Source organism: Eschrichtius robustus, chromosome 4 (assembly GCF_028021215.1).
Source record: "Eschrichtius robustus isolate mEscRob2 chromosome 4, mEscRob2.pri, whole genome shotgun sequence".
Taxonomy (NCBI): Eukaryota; Metazoa; Chordata; class Mammalia; order Artiodactyla; family Eschrichtiidae; genus Eschrichtius; species Eschrichtius robustus.
The window spans coordinates 85,260,082-85,284,909 of record NC_090827.1 but is presented as its reverse complement, the minus strand read 5'-3'; the positions used below and the strand labels follow the sequence as shown (position 1 = coordinate 85,284,909).

Here is a 24,828-nt window from a genome sequence, read left to right as displayed (position 1 = left end):
TCTATGACATAAATCACAGCAAGATCCTTTTTGACCCATCTCCTAGAGAAATGGACATAAAAACAAAGATAAACAAATGGGACCTAATGAAACTTCAAAGCTTTTGCACATCAAAAGAAACCATAAATAAGACGAAAAGACAACCCTCAGAATGGGAGAAAATATTTGCAAATGAAGCAACTGACAAAGGATTAATCTCCAAAATTTACAAGCAGCTCAATACCAAAAAAAGAAAAAACCCAATCCAAAAATGGGCAGAAGACCTAAATTGACATTTTTCCAAAGAAGATTTGCAGATTGCCAACAAACACATGAAATGATGCTCAACATCACTAATCATTAGAGAAATGCAAATCAAAACTACAGTGAGGCATCACTTCACACCAGTCAGAATGGCCATCATCAAAAAATCTACAAACAATAAATGCTGGAGAGGGTGTGGAGAAAAGGGAACCCTCTTGCACTGTTGGTGGAAATGTAAATTGATACAGCTATTATGAGAACAGTATGGAGGTTCCTTAAAAAGTAAAAACAGAACTACCATACGACCCAGCATTCCCACTACTGGGCGTATACCCTGAGAAAACCATAATTCAGAAAGAGTCATGTACCACAATGTTCATTGCAGCTCTATTTACAATAGCCAGGTCATGGAAGCAACCTAAGTGTCCATCGACAGATGAATGCATAAAGAAGATGTGTCACATATATACAGTAGAATATTACTCAGCCGTGAAACGAAACGAAATTATTTGTAGTGATGTGGATGGACCTAGAGTCTGTCATACAGGGTGAAGTTAAGTCAGAAAGAGAAAAACAAATAGTGTATGCTAATGCATATATATGGAATCTAAAAACAAAAAAAAATTTGTTCTGAAGAACCTAGGGGAAGGACAGGAATAAAGACGCAGACGTAGAGAATGGACTTGAGGACATGGGGAGGGGGAAGGGTAAGCTGGGACAAAGTGAGAGAGTGGCATGGACATATATACACTACCAAATGTAAAATAGATAGCTATTGGGAAGCAGCCGCATAGCACAGGGTGATCACCTTGGTGCTTTGTGACCACCTAGAGGGGTGGGATAGGGAGGGTGAGAGGGAGATGCAAGAGGGAGGAGATATGGGGATATATGTATATGTGTAGCTGATTCACTTTTTTATCAAGCAGAAACTAACACAACATTGTAAAGCAATCATACTCCAATAAAGATGTTAAAAAAATAAAAAGAAAATTAAAAAATAAAAAATAAATATTCAGGAAAAAAACCCTGAAATCCACTAGCAAAGATACATAAGCATTGCAATTTCTGCTGTAATTTAGTATCTGAAAATAAGACAAGCAATTAACAGTTATTTCCATACTTTTTTTTATGAGTTAATTTGAGTAATATTTCTACCCTTGTTTTTGCTACATTTATTTTATTTTAACAACTTTAACACAGCGGTCTCTCTTAACAGATTGCCTTTTCTTCAAGGGGAGTGAACAGAGACTATTTCTTTATACTTTCCTAGTGCTTAACACAAGTGCCTTTGGGACTTCCCTGGCGGTCCAGGGGTTAAGACTTCACCTTCCAAGGCACAGGCTGCAGGTTCAATCCCTGGTCAGGGAGTTAAGATCCCACAGGCCTCTTTTTTTTTTTTTTTTTTTTCCTAATTATTTATTTATTTATTTATTTTTGGCTGTGTTGGGTCTTCGTTTCTGTGCGAGGGTTTTCTCCAGTTGCGGCAAGTGGGGGCCACTCTTCATCGCGGTGCGCAGGCCTCTCACTATCGCGGCCTCTCTTGTTGCAGAGCACAGGCTCCAGACGCACAGGCTCTGTAATTGTGGCTCACGGGCCCAGTTGCTCCGCGGCATGTGGGATCTTCCCAGACCAGGGCTCGAACCCGTGTCCCCTGCATTGGCAGGCAGATTCTCAACCACTGCGCCATCAGGGAAGCCCCCCACAGGCCTCTTGGCCAAAAAAACCAACACATAAAGCAGAAGCAATATTGTAACAAATTCAATAACGACTTTAAAAATGGTCTGCATCAAAAGAAAAAAACTTAAAAAAAAAAGAAAAACCCACCACTGTGCCTGCAACATAAGAAGCACTTCCTAAATGTTTCCTGGAAAAAATAAAGATGTGAATGAATTTGTACACAATCACATTTATCCCACAATACTCTCAGCAATCCTCCTACATAGGCACACAGTAAAATTTGAGATGGGAGGAAGTTATGCCTTTTTTTGTATGGTGGGGGAAAGATGATTGTGAAATAGGAAGTGGGAAAAGATCCATCATGATAACTGGACCACAGTCATGTTCTCAGCACAATTTTGGTAGAATGTATATGGAAATGGAGAATCTAGAAATTGATGTTTTGTATTGTTGTTTAAACGTTTTATAGTGGTAAGAAAACAACATGAAATCTGTCCTCCCAACAAATTTTGTATACATTATTGTTGATTGTAAGTGCAATGTTGTACAACAGATCTCTAGAGTTTATTCATCTTACTTAACTGAAACTTTATATCTGATGATTAATGACTCCACATTTCCACCTTCTCTGCAGTCACTCGTAACTACCAGTCTAGTCTTAGATTTTATGAATTTGACTATTTTAGGTACTTCTTATAAGTGGAATTATATAATGTGTGTATTTCTGTGCCTGGCTTTATTTCACTTAGCATGATGTCCTCAAGTTTCATCCATGTTGAATGTTAAAATAAATTTCTAGGCCCAAGATGGAGGCACTCCTGTTCAGGGTGCCATGTTAGCAAACCAAAACTTAGATAATGTCTGTGTACCTGTAAATGTTCCACTTGACCGGAAGCATAGTATATCCTGTCAGCCAGTCCCCAAACACCAAGCCAACTCTGGGCTCTATACTTACTTCCTTGTTCCTTGATCATTCTAAATAAGGTCAGATGTGCAACTACAGCCAATCAACTTAAGCCCAGTGCTTCTTGTTCCCTGCTTGCCTTTTTCTATGAAAGCTTGCAGCCCTTTTCCCTTACTTTGCTGTTCTCGGAACTCTTGATTGTGGAGCCTGCCTGCTTCAAGAAGTGTTAAATAAAATTTGTTTGTATTACCTATATTATCTTATTTAATCATTTGACATGTTGCATATTGCAGATTCTTTTTTAAAGGCTGAATAGTATTTCATTGTATGTATAGACCACATTTATTAATTTTTAACTTTTTAATATAATTTTTTATTGAGTTATATTTATGCACAATTATATGATTACAGGTGTACAATATAGCAATTCACAATTTTTAAAGGTTATACTCCATTTATAGTTATAATAAAATATTGGCTGTATCCTCTGTGTTGTACAACATATCTTTTACCTTATTTTATACATAATAGTTTGTACCTTCTAATCGCCTACTCCATCTTGCCCCTGCTCCATCTTGCCCCTCCCCCATTCCCTCACCCACCTAGTAACGACTAGTTTGTTCTCTATATCTGTGAGTCTGTTTCTTTTTTGTTATATTCACTAGTTTGTTGTATTTTTTAGATTCCACACGTAAATGATGTCATAAGTATTTGTCTTTCTTTATCTGACTTATTTCACTTAATATAATACCCTCCAGGTCTATCCATATTGTTGCAAATGGCAAAATTTCCTTCTTTTTTATGGCTAAGTAGTATTCCATTGTATATATATATACCACTTTTTTAATCCATTTATCTGTCGATGGACACTTAGGTTGCTTCCATATCTTGGCAATTGTAAATAATGCTGCTATGAACACTGGGGTGCATGTATCTTTTTGAGTTAGTGTTTTTGCTTTTCTGGATATATACCCAGGAATGGAATTGCTGGTCCTAGGGTAGTTCTATTTTTAGTTTTTTGAGAAATCTCCATATTGTTTTTCACAGTGGCTGCACCAAGGTACATTCCTACCAACAGTGTGCAAAGGTCCCCTTTTCTCCACATACTTGCCAACATCTGTTATTTGCAGTCCTTTTGATGATAGCCATTCTGACAGGTGTGAGGTAATATCTCATTGTGGTTTTGATTTGCATTTCCCTGATGATTAGCGATGTTGAGTATGTTTTCATTTGCCTGTTGGCCATCTGCATTTCCTCTCTAGAAAAATATCTATTCAGATCTTCTGCCCATTTTTTAATTGGGCTATTAGGTTTTTTGATGTTGAGTTGTATGAGCTGTCTATATATTTTGAATATTAACCCCTTTGGTCAGATCATTTGCAAATATTTTATCCCATTCAGTAGGCTGTCTTTTTGTTTTATCAGTGGTTTCCTTTGCTGTGCAAAAGCTTTTAAGTTTAATTAGTTCCCATTAGTTTATTTTTGCTTTTATTTCCTTTGCTTTAGGAGACAGATCCAAAAAAAATATTGCTATAATTTATGTCAGAGTGTTCTGCCTATGTTTTCCTCTAGGGTTTTATAGGTTCTGGTCTTACATTTAGGTCTTTAATCCATTTTGAGTTTCCTTTTTTTGTATATGGTGTTAGAGAATGTTGTATGATGCCAGCATCACCCTGATACTAAAACCAGACAAACATATCCCCAAAAAAGAAAATTACAGGTCAATATCACTGATGAACCTAGATGCAAAAATCCCCTACAAAATATTAGCAAACAGAATCCAACAATACATTAAAAAGATTATACACCATAATCAAGTGGGATTTATCCCAGGGATGCAAGGATTTTTCAATATCCACAAATCAAACAGTGTGATATATCACATTAACAAATTGAGGAATAAAAATCATATGATCATCTTAAAAGATGCAGAAAAAGCTTTTGACAAAATTCAACATCCATTTATGGTAAACACTCTCCAGAAATTGAGCATAGAGGGACCCTACCTCAACATAATAAAGGCTGTATATGACAAACCCACAGCTAACTTCATACGCAGTGGTGAAAAGCTGAAAGCATGTCCTCTAAGATCAGGAACAAGACAAGGATGCTCACTCTTACCACTTTTATTCAACATAGTTTTGGAAGTCCTAACCAAGGCAATCGTACAAGAAAAAGAAATAAAAGGAATCCAAATTGGAAAGGAAGAGGTAAAACTGTCACTATTTGCAGATGACATGATACTATACATGTAAAATCCTAAAGATGCCACCAGAAAACTACTAGAGCTCATCAATGCATTTGGTAAAGTTGCAGGATACAAAATTAATATATAGGATTCTGTTGCATCTCTATACACGAACAACGAAACATCAGAATGGAAACAATCCCATTTACCATCACATCAAAAAGAATAAAGTACCTAGGAAAAAACCTACCTAAGAAGTAAAAGACCTGTACTCCAAAAACTACAAGACGCTGATGAAAGAAATCGAAGATGACACATACAGATGGAAAGATATACTATGTTCTTGGATTGGAAGAATTAACATTGTTAAAATGACCATACTTTCCAAGGCAATCTACAGATTCAGTGCAATCCCTATCAAAATACCAATGACATTTTTCACTGAATTAGAACAAATAATTTTAAAATTTGTATAGAAACTTAAAAGACCTCGAATAGCCAAAACAACCCTGAGGAAGAAGAACAGAGCTGGAAGAGTTATGCTTCCTGACTTCAGACTATACTACACAGCTATAGTCATCAAAAAGTATGGTACTGGCACAAAAACAAGCACATAGATCAACAGAACAGAATAGAGAGCCCAGTAATAAACCCCTGCACTTATGGTTAATTAATCTATGACAGAGGAGACAAGAATATACAACGGAAAAAAGACAGTCTCTTCAATAAGTGGTGATAGGAAAACTAGACAGCTACATGTAAAAGAATGAAATTAGAACATTCTCAAATACCATATGTATATACCACATTTAGAAATTAATATTCTTAAAACCACCCGTGCCCAGGTACCCATTGAAAAATGATCCTCCATTCTCAAGGCTATGATACACTAGGCCAAAGACTGCTCTCTAGAGAGTAAGCTCTGTAAGAGCTATCTTGGACACCACTAAATCCTCTGAACTTATAGTGCTGGACCCATAATAAGTACTCAAAAAACATTCATTGAATAAATAAATGAATGAGATAGGCCCATAGCTGTTCTTGCTGTTTCTTCAAATCTTACTTTTTAACTAAATCTGATACCTGATTAAAAGCCACCTTCACTAACTCAATTTAATCCTTTTTATTTAAAAAAATTTTTTTTGCCAAATCCCATTGTACGGGGCACAATAGGGACTCTTTATTGGTCTTAATGATCTGAATGTACTTAGGGTAAGTCCATGTGAGTAGACTACCCACTAAAACATCCAGGACTTGGTTTTGCTGTTCTATATTTACTTGGATGACATGTTAGGAATTATTTTTCAATTCAAATGATCTTTTCTGTCTGCTTATAAATTCTTGTTGTTTCAGTGCCATCCATGGCTAATTCAAATAACCATTGGAAAAGAAAGTTCATACCATTCTTCCCCTTGAAAGGTACTCTTTTTAGTTTAATTGCTATTGTTGTATTTTAGCAAGGTATTGCTGCAAACAAAGCTAAGATTTTTTTATAGTGTAACTTTTTTTAAAGCTACAGCAAGCTTATAATCTCAGTTGGATTGTCACAAAATCATTTGTATTTATAATTAAATTTGAACATTAGAGCCAGTACTTTGAGTCCGACTGATTTGAGATATATTTATTTAAGCTGACAAAGTGAAATTATATTTAAGGCAGGACAAGAAATATTTAACATAAAATTTTCTCTGCTGTTTGAGCCACTATCTGCTCCTCTTTAGTGTGCATTGTGCATCTGCATTGTACCTTAACTAGATCCCCTTAGAAAACACAGGAATGCCTGCTCACCAAAAAAAGCAATTAACTCCTGGTGCCAGCAAGATAACTCCTTAGGAGATAACATTCCTCCTAAATCCTGTAAGGGGTCATGATGACCTACTACTCACCTTGTTGGACTATGCAAACTGTCATTATGTTACTTTGATGTATAACCCTTTGATGTGTAACCCTTTGTCTCAAAAACTTATATAACTGTGCTTTGACTTCTAATGGGGAAATAGTCCTCGGTAGTTCCTGAAAGGCTGTGTCCTGTGTTATAATACTCAGGTTAGCCCGAATAAACTTCTCTATTTCTTTCTTAGATTGACTGTTGACTAAGTATTTTTCATTGACAAAGCCTTCATACTATCTGGGGCATATTGTTCAATTTTTCATTTAAAATAACTCTCTCAACATCATTTACCATTGACTGGGAGCTTCTGAATTTGACTTGTTTCACTAATCCTAGCCTACTTTGCAATGCATTCCAAGTAACTTTATTTTATGCAGGTTACATGTAGTGAATGAAAAGCAAGTATGATTTAATGCTTTTGGGGTAGAGAATATTTCAGAACATAAATATGTTTTCTTAATGTGTGATTATAATGATGTCTTAAGATATAAAGACAGTTGGTCTAACAAATGCTAAGTTTTCTTAATGGAGGTAGCATGTAAAAGCAACATCATAAAAATACCTTAGATATGTGTATATCCCGTAATTCTACAGGTTATGTTAACCTTAGAATTTCCACATAAAAATACTATAGTGTTCCTTTAGACTCAGGTCTCACTCACTATTTAGCAGGAAACTCATACCCAGATCTTTCCATTCATACTGGGGTTTATGTGAGTTTTTCACATGTGCTCTGAACACTCTTTCTAGACAGAGAATAGTATAAGAATACCCCCATTGAGAGGAAGGCAGAAAGGGAGGAACACATTCCTAGAAATGCGAGCATTCCCTGATCACTGCTGACACACCTATTCACTAATAAACATGCAGTGTCTTAGTAATACAATTGCCATTACTATTACCACCACGTAATATCTTACTTCTCTTCTGCTTCCCAATGACCCGCAGTTCACTCTTCAACTTTGTTTTAAAGGGACATCATCCTACCCTATATTTGGGGTCAGGCAGTGGTGGCGGCAGCTAGTGAAAGGTAGAGTTAGAAACTAGGAGCAGGCAGCAGGGGGAGCCAGGTTGCAAGAAGCCAGGTGAAAACTGGTGGAGAATGGTCAAGTAACATGAAGACCATAGAGCCAAAAAGGTTCAAACCAGCAACAGGTTGTCCTGAAAACATAAAGCCTGAACGTGCCAAGGCAACACTTGGGAAGTAGGCAGAGATAGTGATATCCATGTTCTTCTGACCCTGTCTCCTGCCCTTTCTGGGACCATCCTCTTGAAGCTCTTCTTTTGGGCATCCGTGTCCTTTCCCGGCCTGCAGTGTTCACGCCACCTCATAGCGGCTTGTACTGTTCTGGTCCCTTTTTCTTGTATAGACTTTTCCTGCTCAGGGCTCTAAACCTTGAGGAATTTGTTCTAGGTGATCTGGTGACCAATATATGCCAAGGGGGTAGTAGGTGCTACAGTGTAACATCACCTTTTCGAAATTAAGTTAGTGAAACTTACATTGATGCGTCTAGAAGAAATAGCAATTTCAGGCAGATCAGAAAGGAAACAGTTTGGCGGGATAATTTGCTCTTTGATGCCTCCAAGATTTCGTCTCCTGAGAGGTCTTTCTAAAGTGTTCAGCATTCATAGAAGAGATTTGCCTCAGAATCATAGGATTTTATAGCTAAGGAGGGATTATCTCTGCCATTATTTCCTAATTTCCTAATGGCTCCTAGGACAGGTCTCCACAATGGGTGCTCACACAGTGCTTGTTAATAAACAACATTAACAGAGAAATGAAAAACTTCTGTCCTATAATGACATCTGCTGTCACTATTTGTGACATGCACAGAATACAGTGGATGAAATCCATAATCGAAATATGAAAGCAGCTTTTTACAGATGTCCTGGTACTGAATTGTTACAAGATAATGGCACTTCGATTGGTCTGTTTAATTCTAATGTGGTTGCTATAGGTGAAAGCAGTTTTAGAGCAGGCTCTGTCTATGAATGGGAGAAGTAAATCGACTACTTCAGGGATTTTAAGGCTGCTGAAAAAGCCCTCTGCCATCTCTCCCTAATATATCTCCCTTGCTTTCTGTTGCCTGAAATTCTGCAAATGGTGCTCCAGATTTTCCCTTCTGTTTCCTTTCTCCATGAAAATAAAACGACAAAATAGATTCACCTGGGGAGATACTAGACAATTCCCCACGCTTGGATCTGACCCCCAGAGTGCCTGCTTTTATTAGTCTGGATTAGGGCCCAGGTATTGGCATTGTTTTTAAAAGTCCCTGGTAATTTTAATATGCAGCCAGTGTCCATAAACACCATTAGTGAAACACTAGAATGTACTCGTTTGCACCTGAGTGTGGGCATTTTGTTCTTGTTTTCTTTTCAATCATATCTTCCTCAAAAACAGGTTACTAGAAGGGAGAAGGACAGTAAAGGAAACTGTGGATTCTAAAGGAAATTGATGGTCAAACTGGAGAGACTGGAGTGGAAGACCTTGGGATTCCAAAAACCTGCGTTGTCCATTTCACAATGCTTGAAGGTTAGGCTTGCTAGGACAAACAATGGGGAAAAGACAAGCTGTAGCCTCCCCTGCCTTCCCCCCGGGTATTTAAGGAGCCCTCCACAAGTAGGTCAGGGGAAATGGCACGCACACTGATCTGTAGGCAGCAGGAGGAGTTTTAAGATGTTGCTGTCACAGTTGCTTCTGCCCTGCCAACCCATCAGGGAGCTGCATCGTCTCTCCTTTGAGTTGAAATTCCAGATTAATGGGCCTGAAAATTGGATTAGCTCAGTGACTGCTCAGAGATCCATGGTGAAATGAAAACAAGTCAGAATAGAAACAATCTGTGGCTAGGTGCTACAGAATCTTTTCAACTTGGCGTTTTCAGGGTTAAAGTGAATCTGAATTGGTAATACAACATGGGCAAATCAAAGTTAGGTTTAGAGCTGAAATGTTCTAAAATGTTCTCAGGTGTCAAAATGTCATAGGGTGAACAACCAATACATAGACATGTTTTCTTTCCGGCTATAAATCCTTTGCTTTTCTTTGCCTAGATGTTCCTCAGGTTTTTCAAAGCAACAGGACTGGTCCAAGAGAATAAATAAATTAAAAGGGGCATAAAGGTAGTCTTTGTAAGGAGTTAACTTATCTTTTTAAATTGCTTGAGAATCCTAGAAGTATTTTGCCTCTTGTAAACAAAAATGGAGGCATCTGATTAAGTTGGCTCCCTGGCATTGCTTGGGGGATGGATCTCTGCAGAGTTGGATTTCCTTTGAAGCTGAAGCCCCAGGGTCCCTCACTTGCACTAGCCCCATCTCAGGCCCTGCAAGGAGGGGCCCTAGCAGTGGGTTCTAATGGTCATATGTTTCATAAATTTGAAAACATATATAATATTTTAATAGCAATCAGTTAAGACTATTTTCTCCACTCCAAATTTTCCTCTGACATGCTTTCTCTCATGGTATGTGGCCTTGGAGGGAGTGTATGCATTTTGGGGATCTGGCTAAGGGATTTATGAGATAAGTTGTGTAGTTTGCAGTCACTTTAGTATATACCTGTTATTGCTAGGTGTTCTAGTGTTCACATAGTTTATAGGGACACTCCTCTGCTCCCTATCTATATGCTCATCTGGCATCCTCACCTAAAGCTACAGTATCATGATATAAACTAGCTCCAGAAGTGCGTTGGTAGGAAAAGGGGTGAAACAAAGCTTGGGATGTATGGAGCCAGAAACTAGTCCGTGGAAAATTCTCTCAACTATCAGACACGTAAAATTGTAAATGGAGGATTCAGTTCGTATTGATACCTAATGAAAGCAGAAGTTCTTTCTAGTCAGTAACACTCCATCTTTTGTGTGTGTGTGTGGGATATACATGAAATAGAATTGATCAGAATTCCTGTGTTTATAGGACACAAATCGATAGCAGTAGGACCAACTGGTGAAGTTGCATATTTTATGTACTCCAGCACATCAGGTGGCACCTTAGAATATCTGATATATCTTGCCTTAATGAAGTTGGCAGTTTCAGACCAAACTGCAGGTAAAATTGTCTGCAATAAAGTGAAGCGATCAACTGTGCTAGAAGAAAACAATGACTTATTCTGCTAGTCTCTGTATTGGAAAATGTGTCAAAATGATTATATGAAGAAGTGGTCAAAGAGTATGCAAAAAATGGAGAAAAAGGTATTATAGAGGTGTTTTTGATAGTTGATAAATATGTTATCTTTTTGGTTTTGTAATGTTTTCATTTTTAGTAGGCTTTTTTTTTAAATAGATCTTTATTGGAGTATAATTGCTTCACAATACTGTTAGTTTCTGTTGTTAGAATCAGCCATAAGCATACATATATTCCCATATACCCTACCTCTTGAGCCTCCCTCCCACCCTCCCTATCCCACCCCTCTAGGTGGTCACAAAGCACCGAGCTGATCTCCCTGTGCTATGCTGCTTCTTCCCACTAGCTAACTATTCTACATTCAGTAGTGTATATATGTCGATGCTACTCTCACTTCGCCCCAGCTTCCCCTTCCCCAGCTGTGTCCTCAAGTCCATTCTCTATGTCTATATCTTTATTCCTGCCCTACCACTAGGTTTATCAGTACCATTTTTTTCTTTTTTTTAGATTCCATATATATGTGTTAGCATGCGGTATTTGTTTTTCTCTTTCTGACTTACTTCACTCTGTATGACAGACTCTAGGTCCATCCACTTCACTACAAATAACTCAGTTTCGTTTCTTTTTATGGCTGAGTAATATTCCATTGTATATATGTGCCACATCTTCTTTATCCATTCACCTGTCGATGGACATTTAGGTTGGTTCCATGTCCTGGCTATTGGAAATAGTGCTGCAATGAACATTGTGGTACATGTCTCTTTTTGAATTATGGTTTTCTCAGGGTATATGCCCAGTAGTGGGATTGCTGGGTCATATGGTAGTTCTATTTTTAGTTTTTTAAGTAAACTCTATACTGTTCTTCATGTTGGTTGTATCAATTTACATTCCCACCAACAGCACAGGAGGGTTCCTTTTTCAGCACACCCTTTCCAGCATTTATTGTTTCTAGATTTTTTGATAATGGCCATTCTGACCAGTGTGAGGTGATACCTCACTGTAGTTTTGATTTGCATTCCTCTAACAATAGCAATGTTGAGCATCTTTTCATGTGCCTCTTGGCCATCTGTATGTCTTCTTTGGTGAAATGTCTATTTAGGTCTTCTGCCCATTTTTTAATTGAGTTGTTTGTTTTTTTGATATTGAGCTCCATGAGCTGTTTGTATATTTTGGAGATTAATCCTTTGTCCATTGTTTCATTTGCAAATATTTTCTCCCATTCTGAAGGTTGTCTTTTCGTCTTGTTTATGGTTTCCTTTGATGTGCAAAAGCTTTGAAGTTTAATTAGGTCCCATTCGTTTATTTTTGTTTTTATTTCTATTACTCTAGGAGGTGGGTCAAAAAAGATCTTGCTGTGGTTTATGTCAAAGAGTGTTTTTCCTGTTTTCCTCTAAGAGTTTGATAGTGTCTGGTCTTACATTTAGGTCTTTAATCCGTTTGGAGTTTATTTTTGTGTATGGTGTTAGGGAGTGTTCTAATTTCATTCTTTTACATGTAGCTGTCCAGTTTTCCCAGCACCACTTATTGAAGAGGCTGTCTTTTCTCCATTGTATGTTCTTGCCTCCTTTGTCGTAAATTAGGTGACCATATGTGTGTGGGTTTATCTCTGGGCTTTCTATCCTGTACTGTTGATCTATATTTCTGTTATTGTGCCAGTACCATACTGTCTTGATTACTGTAGCTTTGCAGTATAGTTTGAAGTTGGGGAGCCTGATTCCTCCAGCTCTGTTTTTTTTTTCTCAAGATTGCTTTGGCTATTTAGGGTCTTTTGTGTTTCCATATGAATTGTAAAATTTTGGTTCTAATTCTGTGAAAAATGCCATTGGTAGTTTGATAGGGATTACATTGAATCTGTAGATTGCTTTGGGTAGTAAGTATAGTCATTTTCACAATATTGATTCTTCCAATCCAAGAACATGTTATATTTCTCCATCTGTTTATGTAATCTTTGATTTCTTTTATCAGTGTTTTATAGTTTTCTGAATACAAGTCTTTTGCCTCCTTAGGTAGGTTTATTCCTAGATATTTTCTTCTTTTTGTTGCAATGGTAAATGGGATTGGGGGATTTATCCCAGGAATGCGAGGGTTCTTCAATATATGCAAATCAATCAATGTGATATACCATATTAACAAATTAAGGAATAAAAACCATATGATCATCTCAACAGATGCAGAAAATGGGCATAGAGGGAACCTACCTCAACATAATAAAGGCCATATATGACAAACCCACAGCAAGCATCATACTTAGTGGTGAAAACTGAAAGCATTTCCACTAAGATCAGTAACAAGACAAGGATGTCCTTTCTCACCACTTGTATGCGACATAGTTTTGGAAGTCCTAGCCACAGCAATCAGAGAAGAAAAAGAAATAAAAAATTGGAAAAGAAGAAGTAAAACTGTCACTGTTTGCAGATGACATGATACTATACATAGAAAATCCTAAAGACCAGAAAACTACTAGAACTAATCAATGAATTTGGTAAGGTTGCAGGATACAAAATTAATGCACAGAAATCTCTGGCATTCCTATACACTAACAACAAAAATCAGAAAGAGAAATTAAGGCTTTTTAAAACTTACAATTTGTTGTGACTTCTTTTCTCCTTCTAAATAAATAGCACTTTTATACCCTAATCTGATATTCTCAGTTTTGTATTCTTAAAGATCTTCCAAATCAAGTGTCAGGCTGCACAAAACTTGGATCTGGGGAGAAATTTTCACATTATCGACAAGTCATAAAGCATAATTGTCCAAGGGACTTGTGGGCCTTGAGCTGCTATTTTTCTACTTGCTCAGGAGTCACAAAGTTGGATTCTCTTCTGAATTTTGCCATTTATTGGCTGAATGGTCAGACCCAGATATCTGAGGGAGGGAAAAAGGGAGATTCATGCTATTTATTGGACATCCAGTAGTAAAATGCGATTAGCATACCAGTGCTTTTCATCCCTGATCCATTTAATCCTCACAACTGGTTTAAGAGATTGGAGGAAACTAAGATGAATGGATGAAGAACTCACACCAAGTGAATGCACTGGAATTAGAATCTGACTTTAGGGGCTATGATTTTTGCCATCACTTATAGGTTTAAGACTCTCATATTCCTCAGCTATAAAATGGTGATAATTATGTCTTATTTACCTGTTTCCCAGGGTTGTGTCAGCCATCAAATGAGGGAGGCTGTGAGAAAGGACTTTAAATATTATTCTATAAACACGAAACAGTGCTTGTGGTGTGCAGCTCTGTATGCAACCCATGTGGTTTGGGGTATTAAATTATTTAACAATAACAGCTTTGAGATATTGCAGCAAATGGAGCTCTCAAATGTGTTTCAAAAGTAGTGACACTGCAGGTTTTCTGTGCCCACTGGGTTAGTTGTTTTCTGCTTGGACCCCAATAGAGATATGTCTCTTTTTACCATAGGAGCTCTTGGCTCCACCCAGGGCAGAGAACAGGAGCATAGAAGGATAATCCTGGTGGTAAAAAGAAACAAAGACCTTAGAGCTAAGTTTGCAGAAAGAAATGACCTTTAATACAAAGCATATTAGAGAAAGTCATCATCCACCAAAAGCAGTTATTAAAGTTTTGTTCATTTCAGTGAACCTTGTGCTTTTGCAGAGTCTCAGATTAATATGTTAAATGTATTACAGGCTTAAATTACAAGGTTACTAGTAGAATTTGGAAGATGATAAATCCAGACGAGACCAACACAGAGTCTATTCTCTTGGCCAGGCTGGGTAAGGGAGATTAATTTCTTATTGAGAAGGAACTTTTGGTTAATATCAGGATAAAAGTGTAGAATTATTTAGAGAAAGTTGTATATGTCAATTCAGGGTAAAATTGTAGAATTATTTAGAAAGTTCAAGTTAACTGTATATTGATAAGTATAATGTCTTCATTTCCATGTATATGATTAGTAGTTCTCAATTAAGCCATTTTTTCCTTCAAATGATATGAATTTAAAAATAGTTCTAGGCATTTTTATAGATAGGTACTTGAATGAGGTAGATCATACATTATTATTGTAGTCAAGATTCTCTTTTCTGGAAAAAGGTAAAACTGGGTTAGAAGAACTGCTTTAAAAAGGTTTATTAGTGAATGGGCTACATGTAAGGCCATACTGAGATGTAGAATTTGATAGGCAGGTTAAAAACTTGATCTTTTTCAGACAGAAATTTTAAAAATATATTTTAAACTTTTATACAGTAGAGGTGAGGAGAAACTTTTTTCTAAGAAGTTATGACAGACAGACTCACATACAGACATCTCATGGAAATATTGCAGGTTCAGTTCCAGACCACTGCAATGAAGTGAATATTGCAATAAAGCCAGTCAGATGAGTTTTGTTGTTTCCAGGTATATAAAAGTTATGTTTACACTATACGGTAGCCTCCTAAGTGTACAGTAGCATTATGACTAAAAAAACAATTACATACCTTAATTAAGAAATACTTTATCGCTAAAAGATGCTAAGCATCATCTGTGACGGTGCAGAGTTGCCACAAACCTTCAATTTGTAAAAAATGCAGTATCTTCAAAGCACAATATAGGAGGTAGGCATTAATACTATCCAAAATATTTGTCAAACTATTTTCTATTTATCTAGTTCTTATCTTTGCATTTTTCTGTTATAATATTTTTAACTTGTAGATGCTATAGAGTTCCGAGACAACTTCTTAGAAGTACAGTTTTTAAATTTAATAAACTGAACTACTCACCCTCATAAGCAGACCTATGTCTGGCTTTAGTTGTTTTTAGAACCTCAGCTCACTTTGCTGACATCTAACTCACTAAAATTATATATGGGTAGGGGGAAAATATTCAAAAGATAAAGTAGTAAAGAGATCATATTTGTGCTTACCAGAGGTGAGGGGTTGGAGGAAGGGGAATTGGATGTAAGCAGTCAAAAGGTACGAACTTCCAGCTTTAAGATAGATAAGTACTAGGGATGTAACGTATAGCATGATAAATATAACTAACATTGCTGTGTGTTATACATGAAAGTTGTTAAGAGAGTAAATCCCAAGAGTTCTCATCACAAGAAAAAAATTTTTTTCTTTTTCTTTTCTTTTGTATCTATATGAGATGATGGATGTTTGCTAAACTTATTGTGGAATTATTTCATGATGAATGTAAGTCAAATCATTACGCTGTATACCTTACAGTTCTGTATGTCAATTATAGCTCAGTAAAACTGGAAGGAAAAAAGAGATAAAGTAGTACAGTAAGGGGTGTTTTGAATTTTAATTTCATTCTGTCTACTTTAATGGGAGTGGGACCAATTTACATTGTGTGAATTTATCCCAGTGATGTTTTATTATTCATTAGACATCAGTGTCCCAAGCAACCTCCTAGCTAATCTGTCCATTAATCCAGCTCAAGGTAAAAGTTACTTATTTTGTTTTTCCTTGTCTAGATCTCCTCTTCTAAGTTATGTTTTGCTTGGTTCTTATTTTTAATCTCTATTTACATTTTACTGTTTTATTGTATATACTCTGCCATGAAGTCATATTAAATCTTTTGTGGAAAGTGATAAGGCATAAATCAAATAATATTGGCTGTTTCCATCTGTCTTACCTGTCTTCTTTGTTTTCATCTCTTCCATCTGCCTCAAAGTGATCAGAATTCTGATGAGATGGTGGCCTGACACATCCACTCTCAACTCTAATCCAACTATCAACTCTGTCTCCATAGAGAAACAGGTGCTTAGACTGCAGGGTGTGTGCGAACACTCTGACCTTTCCAGGGGCTGGATGTTTAGGGTGGTTCTTGATTCTGGGCCTGGCAGTTGACCTGGGAGGAAAATCTGAATTCTTTTGTTCCTGAAGAAAAATTGTACTTCTGAGTTCTGTGGATCCCTCGGAGGAAAAGCCCTGTCATTCCATTCATTGTCGTTCTAGGAAGACCTGCTGATTGTCAAATCTTTGGAGGGGCCTTGTGATCCTCCTTATGTCAGAGATCAGCAATCAAGCTTCTTCCTGTGTTTGCAGAAAGAACTGAAGAGTTTCCAGTTTCATGTCCCTGTCTGTGAAGAGCAGTACTTCCTACCACTTGTGGGTTTCCATCACTCCCAGGTACCCTAGTAGCTTGTTATGTAAATAAACTCATGGGTATGCTAAGGAAATCATCACAATCTAAGGGGACCCAGCAGCAGTGTTTTTGAGATAGAACAAGGAGAGAGAGAGACAGCGAGAGAGAGAGAGAGAGAGAGAGAGAGAGAGAGAGAGAATGAATAAAAAGAATAGGAAAGCTTCTAGTATAGTAATAAAACTATTAGAGGAGACAGATGACTATTAGAATAACCACAACAAAATGTTTTAAAAGAAGGCTCGAAGAGATTCTATTATAGCTTTATAAGACTTAAAACTGAAACTTAAGACTGAAACTTAAAAATCTGATAATTTTTAAATTTAAAAACTGAGTGTATGAATTGAGGAGAGATTAGTCACTATAGAGATCATCCTGGAGGGTCAAGTAGAAGACACATTGTAAAACAGCAAAAATACAAAGAGAATGAAATCATGGGGAAGAAGCTGCCAGATTTGGAGGCAGCATCAGGAGTTCTGAAATATGGAGAATAGAGATTCTAAAATGGCGAAAAAGGAACAGATAGAAAGAAACATAACAGTTGAAATAACCACTGGGAAAAACAACATTGGATTGAAAAACAGACTTGTATATTCATATTGGAAGTGCCCAGGCAGGATCGATTTCCATAGCTGAGGGTTGGAGAGGAGAGGGAGAGAGAGCAAACAGGCTGTTGGATACTGACTTGGCTTTTCATTCTGCTCCCAGTGGTACCGCTTTGGGAAGAACATAATGCTGTTGTCATGTCATGTGATGGAGGAACCTTGATATTCTCTGATAACACCATATGGTCACACCTTAAACTTCTCATGTGACATATCAGCTCTTGTTCCATTGGCTTCCATATCAACTACTGTTATCTAATGAATGAAAAAGTTGTGTATAAGCACCACTGCCATATAAGAGAGTGGTTCCTGTTACGGAAATTATTTTGAGTTGCTGTGCATGCTGGTCGGTTTGGATATACAAAATGAGCCTGAGAACTAGGTTTGGGTTGGGAAATGAGGAGAGTGAATTTCTCTGCAATTAGGGAGAATTTGGAAAGTCAGAAGCAACCTAGAAAGGAGGGGTGAGATTGCATGTGGCTGGGATTTTATGTGGTGTAAAGTATCCAATGAAAAATCCCACAAGGAATTAATCCAAAGAAAATAATAAAGATGTCCAAAGTCTAATGCCTAATGCTCAGTTTGAAATTGCCATAAACTTTTCATGACTCTGCCCATCCCTCATATTCATTTAAATCTACTGTAATTATGAATAGTTTATGTGTCTGAGGCAGAAAGAAGTTTACTTCCCCAAAATTGGTGCTTTAAATATAATTAGGCTTAAGGAATCGAGCTAGGTTGGGTTTCCAGAAACATCTTTAGGAAGACTGCATCACTGTCCCACTAGGCAAGCCACTGAGTCTGAGGCCTCTAATGCAGCCTTGCTGCAAGAAGCCCCTGCTCTCACCAAACCTGCCTCTCAATTCATGGAACCAGAGAATGGACACTGGAATGCTGGTGTAGGAAGAACGGTCTTGTATTTCCACGACTTTCTTGACAGCGGCCACAGCTGAGAGTCTCAGGAATATGGAGCTCACTGTATTTCTGCCTTTGGAATCTTATGAAAAGGGCTTTGACTCACAGAACCTAATTTGCTTCCAGACTATAGCACCTGGAAGATAGTTGGGGCAAAAGTCGAGAGAGGCAAACCAAAGAATGAAGCACAAGGCTGATTTTCAAGAGCCAACGAAGTGGGGACAGAGATTGTTAGTATTAGTAGGACATTAGATAGTATGGGGGCAGGAAGATAATTCATAAACAAGAAATCAAGGGGAAGCAGGATCTGAGGGACAGAATAATCGTAACACCTCAATCTAGGTTACAGTTGTCTTTGGGGGACTTGGATTATCTTGGGTGCTTTATGGTGACTTAGAGCCAGGGTGATGGGTCATGTGATGACTAAACTACCTCTTATATCCCAGCTAATAGCAAACATTAAGAATCTACCATAACCTGCTATTTCCTGGGCATTAGAATCTTCAATTAAGCTGGTTAGTAATTCAATTTACCAATTGACTAGAGTTGGCACTAAGAGAGAAGTGAAACCTGTTTGCTACCCTGCTTGTCAATACTTGTGAAACAAGCTTGAGTAGTCCCACTTGCTGCATATCACAGAGCTGTTATTGTTTAAAACTTGATGACCAAAACCAGTGAGCTGCACACAGAGCTAGAGGCCATACATGTTATTTCATATTTATAAAATTTATCAGGAGGCAGTGTCTATCTATGTATGTCTACTGTTAGAAAACAGCAACCAAAAACCAAAAGATGCTGGGTAAGGGTGACTGAGCAAAAACTAGAGGGTCTGTAATTGAACCATTGGTTGAAGTGATTTAACCTTAGTATTTCTATCTAACTATTATATTGTTCCATATTGTTGATGGTCTTAAGAAACTTGTTTTCATCTTATGAAAACAGACATGAAGAAAGCAAATGTAAGTATACTAATGAAATGCTAAAAACTTTCGTATGTAGCAAGGTATATATATATATGTCTGCTAGGGGTTGAATTGTGTCTCCCCAAACTTCATATGTCCTGACCCCAGTAGCTGAGAATGTGACCTTATTTGGAAATAGGTCATTGCAGATGTAATTAGATAAGATGAAGTCGTTAGGGTGGGCCCTAATCTAATGTGACTGGTATCCTTATAAAAAGGGGAAGTATGGGCACAGGTACCCACACAGGGAGAACATCAAGGCAAAGATTGGGGTGGTGCTTATACAAGTCAAGGAATGCCAAAAATTACTGCAAACCACCAGAAGCTAGAGGAGAGGCATGGAACAGATGCTCCTTGACAGCCCCTAGAAAGAGTAAACTCTGCTGACACCTTGATCTCAGACTTCTAGCCTCTAGAACTATGAGACAGAAACTATCTGTTACGGGAATTCCCTGGTGGTCCAGTGGTTAGGACTCCGTGCTTCCACTGCAGGGGGCACGGGTTCGATCCCTAGTCAGGGAGCTAAGATCCCACAAGCCACGTGGCATGGCCAAAAACAAACAAACAAAAAGCCTACAAAAACTATCTGTTGTTTGTGCCACCCAGGTTGTAGTACTTTACTTTGGTTGTTATGGCAGGTTTAGCAAACAAATACAAATTATAAGAATTTAAAAAAACATATAAAGAATATTGAATTGATAAAGTAAAAAATTAAGAAAAATGAACATAATGACGTTATGTAAACTGTTGCATACACTCAGGGGCCAATCAACACCTTTCCAGATGGTGGAAACTTTGGCCACAAGTCTCAGCATGACTGAACCAGCTATAAGAAAATTCTATGCTGTTATAAATCAATGAATTAAAAAAAGATATTTAGCCTCTTAGTAGTGATATGAAAAATTTTGATTAGAAATGGAAACTTTTGAAGCATTCTTTACCAAAACAACATGAGGCAGTAAAGGAAGATGAATCAGAAATAGAAGGTTAGTGTCATTTCATAAACTGTATGTGGGTATATTGCTTCATTTCTGACCTAAAGTGTCCTCTGTGGTATCATAATAAAAAAGATAATCAACTTTAGAGGAGTGTCGAGAATGAAAATTACCTAGACTTTTGACATTTAGATTTTCATGTGAAATGGGGCCTGCTTCCAAGTTGATATAAAAAATAGGCTTGTAAATAGATCTACTGATGCATATAATTCAGTGGTGTCTGCCCTAGAGAAGGTATAAAGAGGCCACATCACTAGTTTCTCCTCCAGAGGAACACACGTTCAGTCTTCTCTCTTTCTATCCATAACCAAGTCTTATACCCAAAGTCTATAGTGTTTTGTAGCAAGTCTAAATACAGGGGAATAGGCATTTTTATTAATGTGTAAACCTCTAACAGTTATAACTAAAAAGGTTTTTTGTTTTTTTTTTAAATTTTGTCCTTCTGGAGTCCACACATTTCTGAATATTTTCTGTGTGTATTTTTTCTACTCGTGTTCATACTTAGTAAGAATCTGGCAATTTCAGAAATGAGAAGGCATTTTAACTTTCCCTATCACACAGGAAAGTCAAGATTATATCTCAACCCCTTGGGAGAGTTTACATACTGCTGAAAATGACCACTTCAGTGCAGTCAATAAAGGCTTATGTCTAAGTAGGAAATTATTATCTACAGGACAATATGAGGATGATTTTGCTATAAGGCCAAGAAAGAGACCAAGAACTCTTGGCATTAATTTGAACTAGGACTCAAAAATCTTTTGAAAAGTTAAATATTTGTATGAAAATAGCTACTAGTAGCTATTATTTGTGGAATGTTTACCATGTGCCAAGCACTGTATTAATGCCTCATTCACCTATCATACATACAGGATTTTTGTGAGGACCAAAATTTTGTATGTGAAAAACTTTGGAAACTTGAAAGTTGCTGAGCTGGGTGAAGCTCAAACCCAGGGCTAGAGTCTGCTGTTCATCAAAACACATATCACAGGCTGTGCTCACATATTTGAATGTCCTAACTCACCAGTAAATACTATTATTAAGAAACCCTAAAAGGGTTTTATCTATTAAAATTAATTCATAATGGCAAACAATGAGAATTGCAGTGTTCTGCTTTGGAATGTAAAAACGTTTAGTTTAGTTATTACTGAAATTGGGGCAGGTGGGGTCCTCAGTTCAGTTTAATTTAGGACTTAAATTTAGATGCATTGTTTTAAAACCTCAGGAGCTTCCCTGGTGAAAGGTGAAACTGCCTCCACCCCCAGCCCCGAAGGGCAAGGAGAGACTGAAGAAAGGGGCAGGCTACTCCACAGACTGGCAGGTGGCAAGTTTTTGCTTTTGTTTTTAATTAACATATATATTTATTTTTTAAATTGAAGTTCAGTTAATTTACAGTGTTGTGTTGGTTTCAAGTGTATAACAAAGTGATTCAGTTACACACACACACACACATTTTTTTTCAGATTCTTTTCCATTATGGGTTATTATAAGATATTGAGTATAGTTCCCTGTGCTATACAGTAGGTCCTTGTTATTTACCTATTTTATATATAGTAGTGTGTAAATGTTAGTCCCAAACTCCTAATTTATCTCTCTCCCTGCCCTTGCTATCCCCTTTGGTAACAAAAATTTTGTTTTCTATGTCTATGGGTCTATTTCTATTTTGTAAATAAGTTCATTGGTATCATTTTTTTTTTTAGATTCCACATATAAGTGATATCATATGGTATTTGTCTTTCTCTGTGTGACTTACTTCACTTAGTATGATCCATCCATCTAGGTCCATCCATGTCGCTGCTAATGGCATTATTTACGGTTTTTTTATGGCTGAGTAATATTCCATTGTGTATATATACCATGTCTTCTTTATTCATTCATCTGTCGATGCTTCCATGCCTAGAAAAAAAATTTTTTTAATTTGTATGGGAACACAAAAGACCCTGAATAGCCAAAACAGTCTTGAGAAATAAAAGCGGAGCTGGAGGAATCAGGCTCCCTGACTTCAGACTATACTACAAAGCTACAGTAATCAAAACAATATGGACTTCTTAATTTTTGCCAATCTTATGAGAATAAAATGATATATCATTTTGCTTTAAAAAAAAACCAATATGGCACTGGCACAAAAACAGACACATAGATCAATGGAACAAAATAGGAAGCCCAGAAGTAAACCTACATACCTACGGGCAATTAATCTACAACAAAGGAGGCAAGAATATACAGTGGAGAAAGGCAGTCTCTTTAATGAGTGGTGCTGGGAAAACTGAACAGCTACATGCAAAAGAATGAAATTAGAACATTCTCTAACACCATATACAAAAATAAACTCAAAATGGATTAAAGACCTAAATGTAAGACCGGCTATAATAAACCTCCTAGAGGAAAACATAGACAGAACATTCTCTGACATAAATCACAGCAATATATTTTTGGATCCATTTCCTAGAGCAACGGAAATAAAAGCAAAAATAAACAAATGGGACCTAATTAAACTTAAAAGCTTCTGCACAGCAAAGAAAATCATAAACAAAGTGAAAAGACAACCTACGGACTGGGAGAAAATATTTGCAAACAATGCTACAGACAAGGGATTAATTTCCAAAATATACAAGCAGCTCATATAGCTTAATATCAAAAAACCCAAAAACCTAATCAAAAAATGGGCAGAAGACCTACATAGACATTTCTCCAAGGCAGGTGGCAGTTTTAATAAGCAAGGGAACTTACATATGAAACTTATCTTGGGCAGCCCCAAGTTGAGTAGATCTCCATACCCACCCACCAGAATCTTAAAAATTTATATAGAGGTTTTAACTGGGTTCAGTCACGTATACCATCCAGATGGTCTCAACAACGTATTACTGTCTCAAGGCTGCATTTGAAATGACTCCAGCAGGGGAGGGGGTGAGGAGCCTCTAGTTGCCTAGGTCTAGCTCATGGGTCAGCTGACAGTCATGTTCTCTTGATGACCTCCTCCAACAAGATGACAAGTAGATAATCACAATGCATAAATGTGTGCAGATTATAAGAATATTAAATCGTTATTTATTCCATTAGGTTTGTATACATGTTTACTAAAAAAAAGAGGTGGCAGCATAATCATTTTGAAATTCATTCCAAGTTGTTGATGCCTCGGTAGTTCATTCTTTTGCTACTGCTGAGTGGTTTTCCATTGTCTAGATAGAGGAACCACAGTTTTTATATCCACGGACCCAGCGATGGACATTTGGATTATTTCCAGTTTTTGGCTATTACAAATAAAGCTGCTGTAAACATTCATCTATAAGTATTTTTAGGTATATATACTTCTATTTCTTTTGGGTAAATACCCAGAATTGGAATGGCTGGGTTATCTAGTAAGTGTATGTTTAACTTAAGAAACTATCAAATGGTTTTTCAGAGTAGTGTCAGTTTACGTTCCCATCAGCAGCATGTATTCTTATAGCCCCCCAGTACTTGGTATGACTTGGTATGACCAGTCTTTTTATTTTAGACATTCTAATGGGTGTGTAGTAGGATCACATTATGGTTTTTGTTTGCATTTCCTTAATGATGGATAATGCTGAGCATCGTTCATGTGCTTATCTGCCATTAGTAAACCTTTTTTGGCAAAATGTTCAAATCATTTACTCTTTTTAATTGTTTTTTACCTGTTATGTTCTAATAGTTCTCTTTGTATTTGGATAAAAGTCCTTTATCAGATATGAAATTTTCAAATATCTTCTCCCAGTCTGTGGTTTGGTCTTTATTTTCTTTTTATGGTGTCTTTTGGAGAACAGAAGTTCTTCATTTTGATGAAGCCCAAATTATTAATATTTTATTTTATGGATTGTGCTTTTGATATCTTATCTAAGAAATCTTGACCTAAAATAAAGCGCAGAAATTTTTTCTTATGCTTTGCTTTATAAATTTTATAGCTTTATATTTTACATTTATATCTGTAATCCATTTCTGAGTTAATATTTGTATATGGTGCAAAATTCAATTGAAGTATATATATATGTATATGTATTATATATATGAATATCTGTTAAAAAGACTGTCCACTGAATTGTGTTTGAAGCTTTGTGGAAAATCAATTAACTGTATATGTATTGGTATATTTCTGTACTATCTATTCTATTCCATAGATCAATCTACCTCTTTTGGAGCCAATACTTGTATCTAGGTTACCATAGTTTTATGCTAAATTTTTAAGTAAGGCAGAAGAAATTTGTTCTTTTTCAAAGTTATTTTGGCTATTTTAGTTCC

At 36.9% G+C, this 24,828-nt stretch overlaps 1 protein-coding gene across 4 annotated transcripts in view; it reads left to right on the top strand.

Annotated features, from left to right (window-relative positions):
* The window catches only part of GRXCR1 (glutaredoxin and cysteine rich domain containing 1), a 334,368-nt gene that overhangs the window by 143,568 nt on the left and 165,972 nt on the right, over positions 1-24,828 (top strand). For 3 of the 4 annotated variants that reach the window (XR_011073848.1, XR_011073845.1, XR_011073844.1), the window contains one exon: positions 16,914-17,087. The exons of the other annotated variant lie outside the window; for it this stretch is intronic. The gene's annotated coding sequence lies outside the window, so the exon portion shown is untranslated. The remainder of the gene's footprint in view (positions 1-16,913; positions 17,088-24,828) is intronic. 4 annotated transcript variants of the gene reach the window in all.